We start from the raw sequence: 21,379 nt of genomic DNA, 5'->3' as shown, positions 1-21,379 counted from the left end.
TTGAGGGGAAGTTTCATCACAGTAGAAGTAGACACCTGGGTATCACATCTTCCTATCAGCTGGGAAGATGTAGAGTGAGCAGTGTTCAGCAAGTGGGGATGGACTATAAAGTGTCAAGTCTGGTGCCCCGATGACACACTATTTTTTCCAGCAAGACTCCACTTTTGAAAGTCCCACAACCTTCTCATGTGGTGCCAACCAATGGTGGATTAAGTATTCAAACACATGAAGCAATCATGGGCACTACTAACTCAAGGTATGACACCCATGCTGGCCCTGAGCATATGATTCTCCTGCCTCAGCCCGGCAAATGCTGGAATGACAGGTGCTCCTAACCATGATCAGCTCCTAAACCATGCTCTTCATTCCTACCCTGCTCCATAGTTTTCTCTTTGACCTCTTAAAGTGATTTCTGTCCCTTTGCTCCACAAACATAAGCATTCATCCTTACTATTCCTTCAAAGTCCAGAATTGCTTCAGTCAGGGGTGTCTACAATAGCATTTCTCTAGAAATGTATAAGGCTAAATTGTATGTGGTTATTAAAACATAAGACAGAGAGCTGGATAGATGGCTCAGCAGCTAAAGAAGCTTGCTTGCTTGCAAAGCCTAATAGCCTAGGTTGGATTCCCCAGGACCCATGTAAAGGCAGATGCATAATGGGGCACATACTTCTGGAACTTATTTATGGTACAGGAGGACTCCTTTCTCTCTCTCTCTCTCTCTCTCTCTCTCTCTCTCTCTTGTTTCCCTTTTTGTCCCTCTATCTCTCTCTAAAATAGATGATAAATTACAAAACAACTTCAGACAGGTCAAATGTCACCTTCTCAACTACCCTTCAACTTGTTTAAAATTGACATATCACATACTCCTACCACATTTTGCCCTACTTTTCTCTATCATGTATTCCAGCATATGTTCTTAATGATTCCGTTATTAATTTATTTGTGTGTGTGTGTTCAGTATGTGTGTAGTATAGTGTAAGATGTGTATTCTATGCATATGCATGTGTGCAGATATATGTGTGTGCACGTGTATCATGTATTCCAGCATATCATGTTCTTAATGATACAGTTATTCATTTATGTGTGTGTGTTTATGTGTTTATAGATGCATGTTCTCAAAACTATGAGTTCTGAGGTCTTAGGACATCAGATATCTATTGATATACTCATCCATGTAAATTTTGCCTTGAAGTAAGATCTCTCCCTTAAGCTAGAGGTGCTGACCCTTAGTAAAACCAACAATTCTCCAGTCTGTCCTCTCACATCCCACCAATGGTCTGGGGTTACAGACAAGCATGGCCACTCTAAGCTTTTCAAGTAGCTTCTAGGAGGTTAAGCTTGGGGGTCTCTTGTTACCAAGTTTCATGCTTAATCAGCAGGAGCTTTTAACCACTGAACAGTTTTCCCAGCCTAGATTAATTACTTTTAAATTTCATGTTTCCATAGCACAGGATGTAAACAGTATGAAAGCAGAATTATTTGCCTGGATATTTTGCTTGTTTTGTTTTCACTTTTTATGTCTAGGAAGCAAAAGAGTAATAATACAGATTAGGTACTCATTAAATATCAGCAGAATTAGATAGGATTAAAAATCTAATAGCTAAATGCATAAATTTAAAGACCTAAGTAGTAGGGAAATGGAAAACACAATAATGTTCAAACTGATACATAAAAGTTTTCAAAATTCAAGAAAAAATTCCTATGAATATTTTAAAATAACATATGTGTTAAGTAGATTGTCTTAAGTAAAAGGGCAAAAAGGATATAAAAAAAACTCTTTGAGCGTAAATGACTAATATTATTCTACAAGTGAGAAAAAGATAACCAGGCTAAAAATTCAGGATAACTAAAGCATAACAAGGTAGATGAAAGAAAATTACAACTAATGTCATCATCAGATAATTGCTGAAAATCAGCTGAAGAAAAAATCAGTCAGTTTCCTCAGCGGCACAAAGTTAGATTAGTGGAAGAAGGATGCTTTGCAATAAGAAAGGAAGAAGCTCAACCAGGATAATGCAAAAGTTCTAAATGTTTATGCAATAAAAAATGAAACTTCAAAATGTATGAGTAAAAAAAGTAGTACTAAAAGGAGAGAAATCTCCAACTGTGGAAGTCGTTTCATGACTTCCTGTCCTCCCTTTTAATATAAAGGAGATACATATTCTAGTATAGGTATAAAAGTTGTGAACAACATTTGTATTATTTATCTACTGTTGAAAAATAAGTTGATAAGGATTTAGTGACACAGACACACAATTCATCATCTCATGTTTTCTCTCAGTTCAGAGTCTTGGCACTGCCTGGCCAATCCCCTCCCTCTACCTCAGGGTCTCATGTCAGAGCTGCATTGAATGTATAGCACAGAGCTGCACTCTTAACTCAGGGCTCCTGTAAGTAAGGATTCACTGCCAAGGTAATGCTTTTGCAAAGTTCTTTTCTTTGCAGGCTATTGGGCCATAATCCCCACTTACCAGCTTGCATGGTGACTTTAAATCTCTCCTTAGAGATGGCTGTTAGCCTCAGTTACTTGTCACATGGGCCACCTCAACAGATCTGCTTCCTTCTTCAAAACCAGAAAAGAAAGCATACTAACACTACTAATGGGAAAATTTCATGTAACATGATAATATTCTGTTGTTAAGAAGTGTGTCCTTGGACCTTCCAATCTTCAGGGGGAAGGGAACTACATGAGGCTTTGATTATCAGGAGACAAGGATAATTGAGTATGTCCTCCACAAACCACTTAGCCATAGGATCTAATTGACATCAGAACAGTTCACCCAATGACAACGGAGTGCACATGTAACATTTGCCAGGATGGACCACATGCTCGATCATAAAGTAGACCTCAACACATTTCAAAGGTTTTAAGACATTCAAAGTATATTCTTTGACCACAGGGAAATTAAGTTAGAAGTCAATAAGAAAAAGAAAACCAGAAAATACCCCCAACTGCTGAGAAATAAAGAAATGTCCTTCTAAGTAATGCATGGATTAAAAAAAAAAAGAATAGACATTAGAAAATATTTTGACTAAATGACAAGGAAAACAAAACAAAAAAAGAAAAATCAAAGCTTGGGGAGAGTCAACTAACAATGCTTAAAAAGAAATGTCTTGCCTTACAGCCATGGTTATTTAAAAAGAATGGTTCAGTGGATGCCCCATCTACCTTTTAAGAAGAAAGATAGAAAAAGAATTCAGAGCACACCTCACAAACAGAAGTAAGACGTTAAAATGATGAAATTACAAAGTATTCCTCAATTTCCATGCTGCAACACAATACCTGTGGAAATCAACTTAAAGAGACGGAATATTTGCCTTGTGATACAGCTTCAGAAATGTCGTCAAATGCCACTTCACTTTTGTTTCAGATGTAGAACACCCTGGTGAGGTGCATGTGGTTGAGCAGCTCTCACAGTTTCACAAGTGTTTAAATGAAGAAAACAAGGTACACAATCTATTAACTGCTATAAAAATGACATTTTACTATATTTGGCACAAAATATAATATGATCTGATCTTAGTGCTTCAAACCTTGAACTTCATGATTTGAAGGTAATTATTTTCTCTGGGTTACTATGAAGATTTAAATCTTTGATTAAGAAGTATTAATGTATCTTTAGACAAGAAGTTACTGTGGATGCCACTTGAGTGTTGTCAATAAGGTAAGGTCTGTGTACTATGATGTTGTATCTCTAGTATAGATGATCATGTACTCTATCAGAAATACACAATTCGTATTGTTACAACATGGGAAGGACCAGACTTCATTACAGGTTAATGGTTTGAGACAGTTAGGGAAAGTTTTCCCATAATTAAAGACTAAGCCCTAGTTGGAGATACATCTCAGTGGAAAAGTGCTTGCCTAACATGCACAAGGTCCCCAACACTACACACACATACAGGAAGAAAGGGAGAGAAAAAGGAATGGAAGGAAGGAGAAATCTTAACAAAATAAGTTAAAAACAAAGAAAATAATTGCACTCAGTAGCTCAAATAATGTCTTCTAAACTCCTTGGAAATTACTAGAACCATTATGTTGATCTATATGGAAAAGCTTCAAGTAGGGGTAAAATTTGTGTAAAGATAATTTCTTTTCCCATACTGAAATAACTGATTAATAAAGAAGGCTACAGCCTTAGATGCAAGGTTATTGTTCACTATTAAAATTCAAGACCCTTGAGAACTTACACCCCTATAGAAAAATAAGTATTTCTTAGGTTTATGCTGTAAAGGATTGATTTGTGTGAAGGCCAGAAGACATCCTCTGTGTTACACTTTCATTAAAATACCTCTTTGTTTCTTTTGTTGTCAATGCTCTGATTTAGCAAACAATCCATAGGATTTCTGTGGTCTGCCATAAACCTGTTATCCCCATAAGCTCTGTTAAGTTTAATGCACCATATTGCAGAACACAAGGACATCAGAACCACACATATGGACTCATAGCAGGGACACTTTTGTGTAGTCTATGCACCAAATTGTCTTTCTAGCCTATCCCAAAATATGGTTTCTGAAATGATATTGCTTCTAACATCTCATAAAAATTGTCCATAGGAATAGGGCACATGTACAAATGTCCAGGTGCCACAAAGCAGGGTACAGCAGTGAATCCAACTGATGGTACAATTAGGCTTTGACTATTTCTCTGTGGGATTGCTCAATGGACTAAATCTAATAAGAAGGACTCAACACAGACACATTGCATATCCCCCAGTTGAATATGTTCAGGAAAAGGATATGTAGGTACTTAGTGATAACACATTTTTATCCTTATAAAATATTTTTATAAGAGGAAGAAAGTAAATTTTAAAATGTTGCCAGGTGTGGTGGTGCACATCTTTAATTCCAGCACTCAAAAAGCAGAGGTAGGAGGAGCACTATGAGTTTGAGGCCAGGCTTTATCTACATAGCGAATTCCAAGTCAGCCTGGCCGAGAGTGAGTAGAGTGAGAAGAGAGGAAAGGGAGAGAGAAAGCAGAATACATCACCAGGGTATTGTTTTCAATGATGAGAAACTAGAAGTTACTATGGAGAACAACAGAGCTTTTGGTAAGCAAATTATAGTAGAACCTTAAAATTCATTGCTCAATAGCCATTCAAATTATCACAAAACACTTATTGATATAAAAATGTGCTTAAAGCATTCTTATATGTCAATAAATTTGATGGTAAAATAACAGATAAATTAGATAGATAGATAGATAGATAGATAGATAGATAGATAGATAGATAGATTCAGTTTTCTTCATATTTGTAGAAAGAATCAAGATCTGTGAGAAAATGCACATGTGTGGTTATAATGAGTCATTGCTTAACACTAAGCTGGGAATATAGTGGTATCTATTTTGTTCTTTGTTTACCAGTAATCCTCACTTTTTCTGTAGATCATAAAATTTGCTCTGTAATTAGCGTCAGTCTAGTTTGATTCTTTATCTTGATTAAAATAAACCCATTTAAAAAATCTTATTTTTTTTAATAAAGCAAAGATGCCTTCTAAGTTGTCACAAAGCCAAACATGTGGCCACTGAACACACTGGTCGGAACCCCTACGATCACAAACTGTCTGATGCATGTATCATGGTGTTTCTTATAGCATCGTGCCCTTAGCTCAGCTCATGTCCTGAACTCAGCAGTTTGTCCTCAACCCAGCCTGTCCTCCTCTGGCTAACTCAAAAGTCCTATCATTTAAGTGGTATGTCCATTTATTCCTAGGACAAATATCTTTAGTAAGGACAGCTGTAATTATATTATGCAAGCTGAAAAATAATTGGTGACATCACACATTCCTGAAAACTCTGACTTCATACAAGAGTTTCACTGTTTTTATTTTGTTCTATCTTGAGTACTATTCACCTTCAAAGACTGTGAAATAGCTTGTAATATGAAAATACTAGCTTTAGGTATAAAAACAAAATAATACTTTATAATCATAATTTCCCTAAGGAACCCTCCAATACGTTAGAAATTCTCTATAAAGCTGAAGCCTATTTAAGTATCTATTCTTCAGGGAATATGTTTAAACAACTAATATCATCATGGAAAATTTAGTAGCATTTAAGAATAATATGCTTGAAGATTGTCTTTCCATTATTTCAGGAAGCTTACTGCAGTTGAAATTATTAATGACATTAGATACATTTATGAAATAAACATAAGGTTGGGTCAGGAGCATACCAGCCCAGGGTAATTCCCCAATACCTACATAAAGCCAGATGCAGAAAGTGGCACATGCCTCTGGATTTTGTTTGAAGCAGTAAGAGTGTGGTATACCCATAGTCTCTCTTTCTTTCAGTTGCTCTCTCTCCTTTTGTTTAAAAAAAAAAAAAAAAGCACAAGGGCTACATGACATCCATCTTCCAGCTCTGCTCATGCTCATTCACCCTTCCATTTCTGTGCTCAGTGAGTCTCAGATTTTAGACCAGTGTGTAAGAGACATGAGCAGGTGTCAAGTCCCCACATTTTTTTTTGTTCCAATGTAGGTTCCAACCCATAGTATTTTCCTTGCCTAGCTGTAGGGTGAAACCAGAAAACTTGCATTTCTATAAGCATCCCAAGGGATGCTGATAGTGTAGGTGACCCAATCACACTTTCGAGTAGCAAGATATAGAAGGCTCTTATTGTTGTCTAACCATTGTTTCATTATGTTGTCATTCTTATATATGTTCAAAATATACTTTCTCTTATATGTGTAATTACTCCTAAACTATGCAACACATTCATGAATTACTTAATTCAGTAACTTGTGAATATCTTACAAGTATCTTGGTGAGATGCTTGAATTCGAAGGTGGGTAGTGATGACAATTCTGTGCCTGACAAGGGATGTTATCTGGGTCTGAGGAGCTTTCAGTGTCTCTGAGACCATCCATTACATCAGTGGATCAGGGTGTTATGAGCATCTCCTTTTGTCATTTTGAAAAACGAATGAAGATGAAGTTGTATCTGTAGGTAAACCTAAGCCACTTAAAAGGTAGTGCATATAGACCAAGGCACAAACACACAGGCACACACATTCATTTTCTCCTAGCCGACTAGAGATGAAATCAGTCTTTCTTACAAGTTCATGCATCAGGATGTGTAACAGATGTCAACCAAAGTGACAGGGTTTAGTATGATGTTCATGAATTAAAGGGCAGATGTCATTTTCAAGTGACATGTTTTCTGCAATCTACTGTCTCTCTTTGTTTATCCTTCAGATACAATCTATAAAGCAACTGCTCATCTATTTAGTCTTGGGAAGGGCTTAGAAACACGAGCTGGATCTGAAATTTAGTTTATTGTTTGCCTTCAAGAAAGGAGATGTGATTTATGTTTATAATAAAGCATTCGAAATGTCACTTAATAGGAAAACAAATGACAGTTGGATTCTCTTGAGCCCCAAAAAAGAGAAAAAGACAAGAAAGTGGGGTTTGAAACTTTGAATTAGGTAGGTTTTTTTTTAACCTCACTACTGTCTAAGTTACATATTTTCATTCTAATTGTAAAAATTATCTCTCTTGGTCTATCATTCCTATTATTTTTCCTAAGAAAATTCATCAGCTGGGTTAATGATGACACAAAATTTTAATATATGCATTAAACATTTAAGTTTTAATATGTTAACATGTCATAAAATGTGAATAATAACAATGTTTTATATATGAAGTGAAAACATATTTTATGTTAGAAATAGTTATAATGTCTTGAAACTGACTTATATCCATAACAATTTCATTTAAATATTGCTTTAGCTCCCCATCTATCTTAGATGCAATTTTATAGTCCTTTTAAAAAATTCATTTCAGTGTGACCTCTTCGAGGCTGCAACTTAGTGCCTCTAGCCTACATGTCCAATAGTGCTCATACTTACTCCATTCAATTACCTTTTAACATGCAGAGAGCAGTCAGCACCCAGGTTTGAGCCGCAGTTCCCATTTTGAGACTCTCCAAGAATTACTACTTTGGTTCAGTTTCACTGCAATAAGAAAGAAGGGCAAAAAGGAATCTATCAGTGTATTTAGTTGTTAGAACCTAGGAGCAGTTTTTAATATCCCAAGACTGGCCTGTTACCTGACCCTCGTGTGGACTTCACTAACTTGATACTAAAAAGCATGGAACAGGTTCTGAAGGAAACCTTAAAGGATTTCTGTGTTTTTCATATTGTGGAGACAATGAGGTGCCTGAATCAGGAAGGAGTTGGGAGCATCATGGAACAGAATTACAATCCTCCCTTTGTTCAAAGACTTGATGGTTAGGGCTAAGTAGTGGCTAAGGGGCTAGTGCCTGATTCTAACTTGCAAGCTTGTTCTCAAGGAGATCGTTCCTGGACTTTGTCATAACTGGCTTCTCTGGCTGAGAGGAGAATTCTTTGTTAAAATATTCTATTTAGTCAGTTACTATTCTAAATACATGAAGCTGCTTTCCACCTCACAACCATACAGTCATTTGCAGGTTTCCACACTTAAATATATGCTAAATTATTTCTCTTGAATTACTATACATAAATATGGAGCAAGCCCAGTGTCTGTTCCCATGTTTGCATAGTCCAGTCATGACCTTAAAGGACTTTGTTCATGAGTAGAAATGGAGTGAAAATGCCCATGCTGGCTCTGGCTCCTTTTACTATTTTTTTTTTCTTGCCTACCTAAGATGGCTGGCTGTCCCCAGTCTTTTCACCCAAAAATGATATGTAAAGACCCAAATTTTGAAGAGAACTTTTTTTTTTCAGATTGTTTTGTAATCTTCTGGCACACAAAGTAATAATTGTGTTTTATAATGACAATAAAAATATCATTAACATAGCTCAAAAGGTTTCTTTCAGAACATAAAACATCCATTATGAACAATAATGCACTTCAGCAATTCTAAATGTTGAAGAATACAAGCATATGGGTTAAATTTTTCTTTAAACAACACCCTGATTGCAAAATTACATGAAAAGTAAGTATGAAGAAAATCCATTAATCAAACATTGGCTTTCCAAAGTTTGAAGAATAATTCAAGATATTAAAAGATTCTAAAATAATAAAGCTTAAAAGCAAACATTAATTACACTAAATTTTACATATTGAATAGAGATACCAATGAACTGTGTATGAATAACTCAGTGTCCATCTTGTGGTGGAGGATTGTAGAATAGCTTAAAATAGTGCCCTTGCTATTGAATGCAAATGAAATTAAACTATCTTTGTTATTCCAGCCTGTAAATGTTTTTAAGCACTCCAAATGGAAACCCTTCTGCTCCTCTGTGACTTCCCACTAGTCTGCTAGCTCGTGTCATGGGTTTGAAGTTTTAGTACTTGTCAGCTGAAGAAGTCCTGTGCGCGCTGCTTCTTTCCATGGATAATGCCAAGGTTTTGAAAACTGCATACTTTGGTGACCATCATAGAGATTTTAACCACAATAAAGACAATAAAGAGTAATGTTAGAGCTATAAGGTTGTCCTGGAGATCAGTTTCAGAACGTAAGCATACCGAAATAGGTGAATTCTCAAGTCCCTTCTGAAAAACAGGGTAGTATTTACATGGAACCTTTGCATAGTTTCTTGCATCCTTGAAATCTTCCCTCGGTAACTTATCCTACCAAATACAATATAAAAACTGGACAAATAGTTGTTATATTGTACTGTTTACTGATGATACAGAGCACGTCTCTACAGGTTCCATGCAAACACTTTGATCATATGTCTAGCCACATGGTATATATTACCACTAAGATTGTTCTTCTTCCTAAGTGGGAGAATCAGTGGCTATGGAAAACATTGTTATGAAAGAGCTGGTTGTATTTAAATTTAAGATTAATTATAGTATTTTATGCATAAATAGTTTTATTTTCATAAGATTAAACTCATGAGACTTATGTTGAGCCTTATCTAACATAGAATCCTCAATTTTAATATAAGGTTAAATAATGAAGACATTGTCTAGTCTTGTTTTGCATGGAATCAAGGTCACACAGTTCATGAATATCTTGTCCTAAATTTTTAAGTCATGTATTAGTTTTCAACTCCTTATCTTTTCTTTAAATCATCTGGGATACTTTATCTCTATTTATTGGCTTTTTATTGTCTAGAAGGATTGGTGTTAAATAGAGGAGGAGAACTAGGGAGGAAAGAAGCAGAAAGGAAAAAGGAAAGAGGACAGAGAAGGTAGAAGATTTATTACAGTCTTTCTATTGGGAATGGAAGGTTTAGAGCTTTCATAACAGAAGAATTATTTCTGTTTCCCCATATATTTAATGATAGTTGTGAGCGTGTGACAATATTCTCTGTTTTATCTAATAAAATAGTGAAACATCCCAATACAATGTTCTTTGCTAAGATTTTTGTGCATTTTATTTTTTAGATATCAAAACCTAAGGAATATGGCTACTAATAAATTCAGCAAGGTCTTAGGATATAAGATCAATATGTCAAAAAACAAGTTATATTTCTCTATATTAATGAATGACCAATACAAAATTGAAATAAGGAAGATCATTTCATTCACAGTAACAATGAAATAGTGACAATGCTCAAGAACACACAGAAGGAAACCAGTGCACATTGTGTAAAAGTAACAATGCGATATTGAAGAATATCTTTTTAAAAATTTAATATTTATTTAGTTATTTAAGAGGTAAAAAGAGGCAGATATAAAGAAATAGAGAAGAATGGATGTGCCAGAGCCTCCAGGCACTGCAAACAAACTCCAGATGCATGTGCCACCTTGTGCATCAGGTTTGCATGGGTACTGGGGAATCTAACCTGAGTCCTTAGGCTTCACAGGCAATCATTTTAACTACTAAGCCATCTCTCCAGCCCTTGAAGAATATTTTAATGGAAGACAAATCCATGTTCAGGTGAATCTACACTTGGAAGGCTTAACACGGTGCATAATGATTCTCCACAAATTCATCCATTGCTTTCCTGCAATCCTTAATATCACAACACACTTTATGTAGAAATTGATAACAGAAACATAAAGAAATGCAAATAACTTAGAAAGGTAAAAATATTAAGTACAAATTACTTTCCCTGTATAAAACATATAATATAGACAATATGTGTTAATACAGTATAAACATAAGGATACACACAGAAAAAATGGAAAAAAAATTGAGAATCCCCAAATGCCATATATACGTGCTCAATTAATTTTCAAAGAGTATAAAAGTAATGCAAAATTGCTTAAGATAATCTTTCAACAGATGGTATTGGAAAATATTGGGCTATCTATTTACTAAAATATAAGTTTACATGATTATATCATAATCATACATAAAAATTAATTCAAAATTAATGATAAATATATCTATAATAGAGATAAATGTTACAATGGATAAATCTTTATCTAACTCAAGGCCACAAAGTTTAACTGCTTATTTTCTATAAGGATTTTTATAATGTTATTCAACAATACAAAAGAATAAATTATAAATACATCCTACAGCATAGTGGAACTCAAGACATTGTTTGGGGAGCTGATGCAGAAGACCACATGCGGACACTGTGTGCGTCCCAGGTGTTTCCTGTTCAGAGGAGGGGAGGCAGAGTTGGGCATCTGGTGGGTGCTTTTCTGAGGATGGAGATGGCAGCAGGCAGTGAGGGGAACAGTTACTTGAGGTATTTGAATGGCAGAAATGTACTACAACTGGATTGTGGACTCTGAACTTCTATTAAGTCTGTGGAAACACATTGGGCTGTAGGTTTAAATTAAGTAAATATCGTGAGTTGGAAATTATACCTCAATAAAACTATCTAAAGCTATCCACTGGAGACACTATGACTCTCCATTATTCAACTATTTTAGATGCATATTTCACTATTTTTTTATTAAAATGAGGGTAAAATAATCATTTAATCTTATAAAATAGCAATAAAAATCTTAGCATTCAACATTAATAAGTTAAATGTGCAATTTATAAATTTTAAATATAAATTCTCTTATAAGTGACAAATTGAGATTGATTTATAGTTCAATGAAAGTAATCATATCTCCCTGATTTGAGGTTTAATTGTAACTTTAATGAAATAAATTTCAATCTTGATACTGTAAGAATATCTTGAAACTAAATTATTGATTATTGGAGTCATAACTTGTATGCTTATGACAAATCTAGTACTTTTAGTTGCATATTATGTATAATTTTTTTGTTTGTAATGTTATATGACTTAATTCTAAAAATTGCAGATTAAAGCAAGTATATTATATAACATAGAGTGAATTCTGTCATGGATATTTTCCTGTTGCTTATATGATGTTGAGGCAAAAATTTAAGTGCTACTCTGACAACTATTTTTTTTTTGAGGCAAGCCCAACAGATTGGTTTTCTTAACGTGAGAGAGCAAGAGAGAGAGAGAGAGAGAGAGAGAGAGACAGAGAGAGAGAGAGAGAGAGAGAGAGAGAATTGGCATACTATGGCCTCCAGCCACTGTAATTGAACTCCAGGTGCACATACCACTTTGTGCATGTCTGACTTTGCTTGCTTGTGTCACGTTGTGGGTCTGGCTTACATGGGATCTAGAGAGTAGAACATGGGTCCTTAGACTTTCTAGCTTTAACCATTAAGACATCTTTCCAGCCCTGACCACTATTTTTTTTTTTTTTTGGTTTCTCGAGGTAGGGTCCCACTCTGGCCCAGGCTGACCTGGATTTTACTATGCACTCTCAGGATGGCCTTGAACTCATGGCAATTCTCCTATCTCTGCCTCCCAAGTGTTGGGATTAAAAGTGTGCCACCACGCCTGATTTTTTAAAACATCACACTTTTATTTTTAAATTTAAATTTTATTTTTTTTATTAAGTAGAACCTTTGAGTGGGTAAATCATATGTTTGTACCAACATTCCCTCCTCGCTGCTCCCACTCCACTGAGGGCCCTCCTAAGTGGGACTGCTGGTATTCACCATGTAGTTTTAGGTTGTGGGTTGTGAGGGCAGCAGTCTGTCATTGTGGGAAGGGCTGTGTCACTGGATATTCCTTCCCACCCTGTGGCTCTTACATTCTTTCCACCTCCTCTTCTGCAGACTTCCCTAAGCCTTGGTGGATGCGCTTTACATCTACTTTAGTTTGGAGTTCCCAGCAGCTTCTGAATTTCTGCTTTGGAGCATTTTGTGTATTTTCACTAATAAAGGAAACAAAGAGATTGCTAATCTGACAAAGTTCTAGCCTCACAAGCTGGAGAACCTTAGCTTGATTCTCAGTAACCACATAAGGTGCCAGGAATGGTAGCATGCACTTGTAACCCCAGCACTAGGGGATGGGAGAGAGTGAAGAGGCAGGGGCGAGTGGAGAAAGATGGATCCCTGAGGCTCAGTGTCCAGCCAGTCAAGAGTACTTTGTGAGCTCCAGGCCAATAAGTGACTCTGTCTCAAAGTAGACAGACGACATTCCTGTAGATGCCACCCAAAGTTGTTCTCTGTGCTCCATACACATGTAAGTTCACAGACATGTAAACATCCATGCATACATAAGGAAGGAAAAAGAAAAGTATGCTTGAGACTGTATACAAATCCTATACATACTATAAGTACATATAAACTTGCAAGCATGTTTATAGTATAGCCACACACACACATATATAGATAGATAGATAGATAGATAGATAGATAGATAGATAGATAGATAGATAGATAGATAGATATAGATATCAGTTATGTGTGTATGTGCTTGTACGTGTGAGTGTGTGTACAGTCTTTGGTTTTATTATCCTTAATTCTTCCTAGATACCAAAGGATAACTGTTTTTCTTTTGTCTTACTTGTATGATTATGGTTAAATTTTGACTGATATAGGCACTTAAAAAGTAGGAAATTTGTCAAGGAGGGGGGTGGATTGATTTTCAGAGCCAAAGTTTGGGACATCATGCTCAGGGGCCTTGGATCCCCACAATAACTGACTGCTGTTCCCACAATACATAACCTGCAACTCCATGGGGAATACCAGCAACCCAACTGAGGAGGGACCCAGGAGAATGAAGGCAGGGAGGAAGGAAAAAAAAATGGTATCAACACATGATGAATCCATACAAAGTATGTTCTTAATAAAAATAAATAAATAATAATGCCACAAAGTAGATATGTTTAGGCCTGAGAAATTTTCAGTGGTTGCTGGTGCTTGCTTGCAAATCCTGATGACCTGTGTTCAATTCTCCATTACCCATGTAAATTCAGAGTTGCACATGCTTCTGGAATTTGCTTGCAATCCTTTTTCTCTCTCTTTCTCATTTTTCCGTCTCATTGCAAATAAATAAATAAAAATATTTTAAAAATAAAAGTTGATTTTTTAGATGAGGAAAATGTTAGGGTTTCTACTAGAAACTAGCACAAAGCTGCCCCCACTTTTTCAGATTATTTCCAAGGGAAAGAATGCTGGACTCAGACTCTGAGTGAAACAATATGAAGACATGAAGGAGCAGTGGAGGCTTCTCATGGAGGTGGCATCACGGCTTTGGGCCTGCAGGAGGGTAGTCCTTGTCTGTTTCAGGAGAAGATATTTGAGCATGATGAAGCCCTGTGAGTTCAAAACACAGAGGGTGAGAAAGAGGGCATTACGGTTATAAGTGCAGTAGGCTTTGACTCCAAGTTGACAGAAGAATCCCATTCCATGGTTAAGAGACTGGAGCCTCAGGGACACATCATATGACACATCTGTTGATGTGACCTTGCTTGATGTATAATGACTTATTTTTTTTTCATTTTCCTGTTTAAGTTTTCATTATTGTGTTGTTATCAATAACTACCAGTTTTCAAAAATATTCAACAGGGCTACTAACTAAGGGTTTTCTATGCTTTTTTTTTTCCTTTTATGCACCCAATGATCATGTGAGATGTGTATTATTCCTTTGAGGGTAAAAATATAAATGAATTGCCCAAAGCAATAGTGGAAATCAATGGCCTGAGCATAACTGCCTGGTTTAGCTAAGCTAGGGTACCCGTCCTATTGTGTTTTTTTTTTGTTTGTTTGTTTTTGTTTTTCTGTTTATAAAACCTGGGCTCTCATCCTTCACAATATCCTCCATTCTAAAATCAAGTTGGTTCCAAAAGTCAGCACTGAAAGCCAATGAAGCTGCAGTCCCAATAGGGCTTGGGTAGAGGACAGAGCTGTCACTCGAGTCCGACACTCAAGTCTGCAAGAAGCCAGGACGTCCATCTGACTTCCATTTGCTCCTGATTATTCTTTGTTCCAGAAAGAAAAGGATAAAGTTTTCTCACACAAATCCCTCATTGCTACTTTGGCCACTCTTACCAATTTACCAAAGCAGTTTTGTTGTTGTTGACATTTAGCTTAACTTAAACTGTGCAATAAAAGTGTGGTAGAAGATGAGTTTTGCAAAAATGAAGGTTCACAGTTTCCCTTTAAAAGGATGCTGCAGTTAGAAGAATATCTTGCTCTTGTCATCTTACAAGTCAGCTTTTTAAGTAGGCTCAAATCTTTTCAGTTATCTTCTGATCAGAGAACTCATAGGTTACATCATCTGCATAGAGCCCTGAATGAGCTAAACCATGCTAATTCAAGTAGATGATATGGGCTCCATGTTTATAAGAAGGAATTAAGTAAATATCATCTCACAACATGTAACCTTTAGTGTTTCGTTTTCCCATAGTCTTATCTGATGTATCGGGTAAACAGTTCCTAAAATGTGATCATTAGGTTGGCAGTAGCTGTGATGACCAGGGCCTTGAGAACATCCCTGCATCCTCACTGAATTCCATTAATGCTTTATCGGAGTACAGACTTCAGAACTTCCTGTTCCTGTATTTGGATCTTTCCTCTTTCCTATTTTCTCTTCCTATGTTTATATCTTTTCTCTTTCCACAACCTTTCAACTATGTATGTCAATTAACTTCCTAAGTTGGAAAATTACTGCCAGATTTTGTCTATTTCAAAACCATTTTCCACAGACTAGGCATGGAAATACACATACCATTAACACGTTAGCCATTAAGATTTCAAAATCTTGTCCAAAAATTGAAAAATCAGAAGTTCACAAGCTAGTAGGACAACTAGTAACATTCTCTAACCTTAGAATTACACACACACACACACACACACACACACATATATATATACATATATATATCTCCTAAAATCCTAAATGTAATCACAAAATATTAAGCTATTCTATTTGAACTGAAAATATAAATTTTGACTCAGTGAAATATGAGATGGAGTTTTCTAGAAATAACATGTTCTTATCATGGCAGACAGATGTTTGACAATTTCTTAACAATAGGCATATTGTCACAAAGTCTTTTATCTGGGCTGTCTTTGGTGGGTAGATATCCTATTCAGACCATCAATGTCTGTGTAAATTGTTAATAGTAAAACTATGAATTGAGAAATAAAATTAGAACAGGATGGCATTCACTATGAAAAAAAAATGGTTTAAGTTTATTTCTGTTTTGACAAAACCCTGGCCAATTTGATCAAGAAAAAAAAAAGAGAGATGTTTCAAATTAACAAAATTTGAAATGAAAAAGGAGAGATCACAACAGACATAAGTGAAATTAGGAGAATCATCAGGACTTATTTCAAAAACTTCTACTCCACAAAACTGGATAATATGGAGGAAATGGTTAAATTCCTGGACACATACCATCTACCAAAGCTAAACTCAGAGTAGATTAATCTCCTAAAAACCACCAATCACACTCATCAAGATTGAAAAGGTAAAAAAAAAAAAAAAAAAAAAAAAAAAAAAAAAATGTCCTCCAAAAGAAGAGTCCAGGACCAGATGGCTTCTGAGGTGAATTCTATCAAACCTTCATGGAAGAACTCAAACCAATCTTTCTCAGATTGTGCCACACAATTGGAGAACAGGGAAAGCTCCCAACTCCTTCTATGAAACTAGTAGCACCCTAATTCCAAAACAAGGCAGAGATGCCACAAGAAAAGAAAACTACTGGCCTACTTCCCTGATGAACTTAGATGCAAAGATCCTGAACAAAATCCTCACAAAATGAATCCAACAACATATCAAAACACATTATTCACCTTAAGCAAGTGGGATTCATCCCAGGAATGCAGGGGTGGTTCAATGTACAGAAGTCTGTCAATATAATACACAATATAAGTAAGGTTAAACACAAAAATCACATGATCATTTCAATAGATGCAGAAAAGGTCTTTGACAAAATACAACATCACTTCATGATCACAACATTGGGGAGAATTGGAATGGTTGGTTCATATCTTAACATAATAAAGGCTATATACAGAGCCCCTAAAGCCCAAAATAATGCTTAATGGAGAGAGACTGGAGGAATTCCCATTAAGATCAGGAACAAGACAGGGGTGTCCACTCTCACCTCTGCTCTTCAATATAGTACTGGAGGTCCTAACTCAAGGAGAAAGAAATAAAAGGGATACAATTTGGAAAGGAACAAGTTAAGCTAGCTCTATTCACAGACAACATGATTCTATTCATAAGAGACTGGAGAGACTCCATCCCAAAACTCTTGAATGTGATTAACTCCTTTAGCAAAATAGCAGGATATAAAATCAATGCACAAAAACCAGTAGCCTTTCTATATGCAAATGACAAAGTTATAAAGAAAAAATAAGGGATATGGTCTATTTTCAATAGCAACAAAAAATTAAATACCTTGGAATAATCTTAACCAAGGAAGTGAAAGATCTATACAATGAAAACATAACAACACTCAAAAAAGAAACTGAGGAGGGCTTGAGAAAATGGAAACACCTCAAATGCTCCTGGACAGGCATAATTAACATTGCGAAAATGGCACTACTACCAAAGTCAATATACAGATTTACTGCAATTCCAATTAATATCTTAACATTGTTCTTTACAGAGATAGAAAAAATGATCTCAAAATTCATATAGAAAAGCAGAAGGCCTTGGTTATGCAAGTATATCCTCAGCAAAAGTAATACCTCTGGCGACATCATGTACCTGGTCTTGAGCTACATTATAATGCTATGGTAATAAGAACAGCATGATACTGGCATAAAAACAGGAGTATATACTAAGGAAATAGAATTGAGGACCCAGACATTGGGTTAAGCAAGTGCAGCTACTTGATATTTGACAAAGGCTCTAACAATATAGGCTAGAAAAAAGCATCTTCAACAAATGTTGCTGGAAAAACTGGATAACCATATGCAGGAAATTGAAACTTTATCCACACATCTCACCATGCACAACACTCAAGTCCAAATGGATCAAAGTCCTCAATATAAGAAAGCAAACTCGGCTACTACTGGAAGAAAATGTAGGATGAAATTTCCACAAAATCCCAGTACCACAGGATCTTAAACAATCACTCAACCAATGGGATCACATGAAGCTAATTAATTTCTTCACAGACAAACATACAAAAAGCAAAGCCAATAGATTTCCCACAGAATGGGAGAGAATATTTGCTGAATAGCCAACTGACAGAGGCCTAATCTCTAGAATCTACAAAGAATTCAAAAACCTAAATAATAAAAAGTCAAACAACCCACTCACAAAATGGGGCAAAGAGCTGGACAGGCAGTTCACAGAGGAAGAAATACAGATGGTAAACACACAATTAAGAAAATGTTCATCATCTCTAATCATCAGGGAAATTCAAGTTAAAACATCTATGAGATTCCACCTTACCCTAGTAAGGACAGCAAACATCAAAACATCAAGTGAAAATAAATGCTGGTGAGGATGTAGAGAAATAGAAACTCTCATCCATTCTTGGTGGGAATGTAAGATGGTACAACCACTTTGGAAAGCAATGTGGGGATGACTAAAAAAGCTGTCTGTAGAGTTATCAACAGGCACAGTTATTCACTTACTGGGCATGTACCCTAAAACCTTCAACCCTCAGTCCAGAGAGATTTGCCCAACCATATTTATAGCAGCTCAATTTTTAATAGCTAAGAGCTGTAATCAACACAGATGTCCATCACTAGACGAATGCATAACTAAGATGTGGTATATCTACAGAATGGAATTCTACACAGCAGTAAGAAAAAAAAAATGACACAATGAAATTTGAAGAAAAATGGTTGAACCTGGAACAGATATTCTCAGTGAACTTACCCAATCACAGAAAGATAATCACTGCATAGTCTCATTCATCTACAGCATCTAACCTGAATCTACCCAAGATGCTGAAATACCCAGCAAGCATCTTGAGGGCTGGACTATAGGTACTTCATGCTCTCATAACCTTGGTGGCCAAAGTTGCATGCCTTTTTCTCCCATTCTCTACATTCTTTATCATCTTTCCTCTGGTGGAACCTGTGAAGTGAGAAGGCTGGGGGTATATACTCAGACTAGCCCTGGTGGCCTTCCATACTAGACATACGACATTGTACAGAATTCTGAGCACTATACAGGCTCAGATGATCTTTCCATAAAATAAAAATATAATAATACTACTCAGTCTGTATTTCAGGAAGCCTGTCTGACCTGATGCATGGGGAATTCCAGAGTAGAATAAATACCTGGAGCACCAACTGTGCTGACCTTCTATCCCTGTTTTTTTTTTTTTATTTTTTTGCTTGTTTTTTAAATATTTTTATTTATTTAAGAGACTGAGAGAGGGAAAGAGACAGACACAGAGAGAAAATGGGCTTGCTAGGGCCTCCAACCACTGAAAATGAACTCCAGATGCACGCACCCCCTTGTGCATCTGGCTTATGTGGGCCCTGGGACTCAAACTGGGATCCTCTGGCTTTGCAGGCAAATGCCTTAACCACTAAGCCATCCCTCCAGTCTCCTTGTTTTTTTTTTTTTTCTTTTTGCATGTCTGTTTAGTGTATGCATATGCACTCCACACATACCTAGATCCTAAGGGAGAATGTTGAATGCCTTCCTCTATCACTCTTCCCTGCTGTTTCCTGGAGACAGTGTCCCATTGAACCCAGAGCTACACATGGCAGTCACACTAACAAGCAAACGTCAGCCATGTTCTTGTCTCAGGCCTCTGCAGGACTAGAGTTACATGGTGGCCACTTCTGTTTTTTTTTTTATGTGGGTCCTGGGGATGAACTTCGGGTCAAATCGCCTTTGAAGGCCCTCTCGCTCATGCTTCAAGGGCTGTGACCTCTGGAGCCGTCTCCGCAGACACCGCACTGCTTGCTGGTGTGGAACATCATACCTCATTTTATGACTATCCTTTTTGCTTATTTGTGAACTTAATTTTTTTATTACTATTTTAATTAGTTTTATTTTAAATTTTATTTTATTTATTTACTTTTTTTTTTTTCTTCTTGTTCCAGTTAAAGGTGATGGGCATTTTTAAGAGTCTCACTGAGAACTCATGAACTGCCTCTCAAAAGGTCTCAGGCATTGTATGTCATCCCAAGTTTTGTTTTTTTTTTTTTTTTTTCAAAATTAATTGTAATTCAAAATCATAATCTTGGGTTTAAAATTCTAAAGTACTCCATTTCAATCTCAACATTAAATCAGAGTACCTAACAATACTATCATCCTGATTCCATACTATGTCCTGCCTGTAGCATAGTGGCTCTAATAGTCCCATTTTTTGGATTTTCTCCTTGCACAGGTTATACGCAAGACCTTAACATAGTGCCAAGCACACTTAAAATACTCACAAAGTGGTTTTATGTTGTTTATTTTTACAAAACGTTAATTTTTAATCTCCTTGCTCTTGTTGTTTTTGTTTTATTCTCTCTCCTTTCTTTCATAATCTCTTGACCTTTTTTCTGTTCTGTGTGTGTCTAATCCCACAACTATTGTTTCCATGTTTCCATTTCTTAGGCCATCAATTATTTACAACATGGTCTCATATGGCTTTCATTGTGCTAATCCCTTGCCATCAAAAAAAAAAAAAAAATAGACTTATTTCTATTTTTGTATAGATTTTATTCTGGTGGAAAAGACAAGTACTCATCAAATAATCATGAAACCATGTAAAATTGTTCCCATAAAAAGAAGAGCTAGGGTAGAGAGAGTAACATACTCTGAGAACAGAACATAGGGGCAACTGCCCTAGCTAGACAGTGAGAGGAGGCTTCCTTAAAGCAGGATCCCTGATCTGAGAGCTGAAGAGTCAGCTAGAGATAACTAGGCAGAGAATTAGATGCAGAGAGAGTGTATGGACAATGCTGTTTCAGGAAAGGACGTGGATATGAGGGAATGCAAGAACCAGTATCCCAGGAAACTATGGTCAAGGAGGAATCCAAGAATGTCAGGAGAGGCCCTGATGGTCCACTATTCTGTCCTAAGAACCACTGGAACTAAAAGAGTAGCCTAGGGTGAATGATCATTCTGATATATTCTTGTATTCTGTTTGACATCTTGTTGAGAATTGTTGCATCTATGTTCATGACAGAGATTGGTCTGTGATTTACTTTTTTTTGTTCTATCTTTGTTGAGTTTTCATATCAGGGTGATGCTGGCTGCATAGAAGGAATTTGGTGGTATTCTTTCCTCTTCTATTTTATGGA

Source organism: Jaculus jaculus, chromosome 17, assembly GCF_020740685.1.
Source record: "Jaculus jaculus isolate mJacJac1 chromosome 17, mJacJac1.mat.Y.cur, whole genome shotgun sequence".
Lineage (NCBI taxonomy): Eukaryota > Metazoa > Chordata > Mammalia > Rodentia > Dipodidae > Jaculus > Jaculus jaculus.
Note: the sequence above shows the minus strand (reverse complement) of the source record.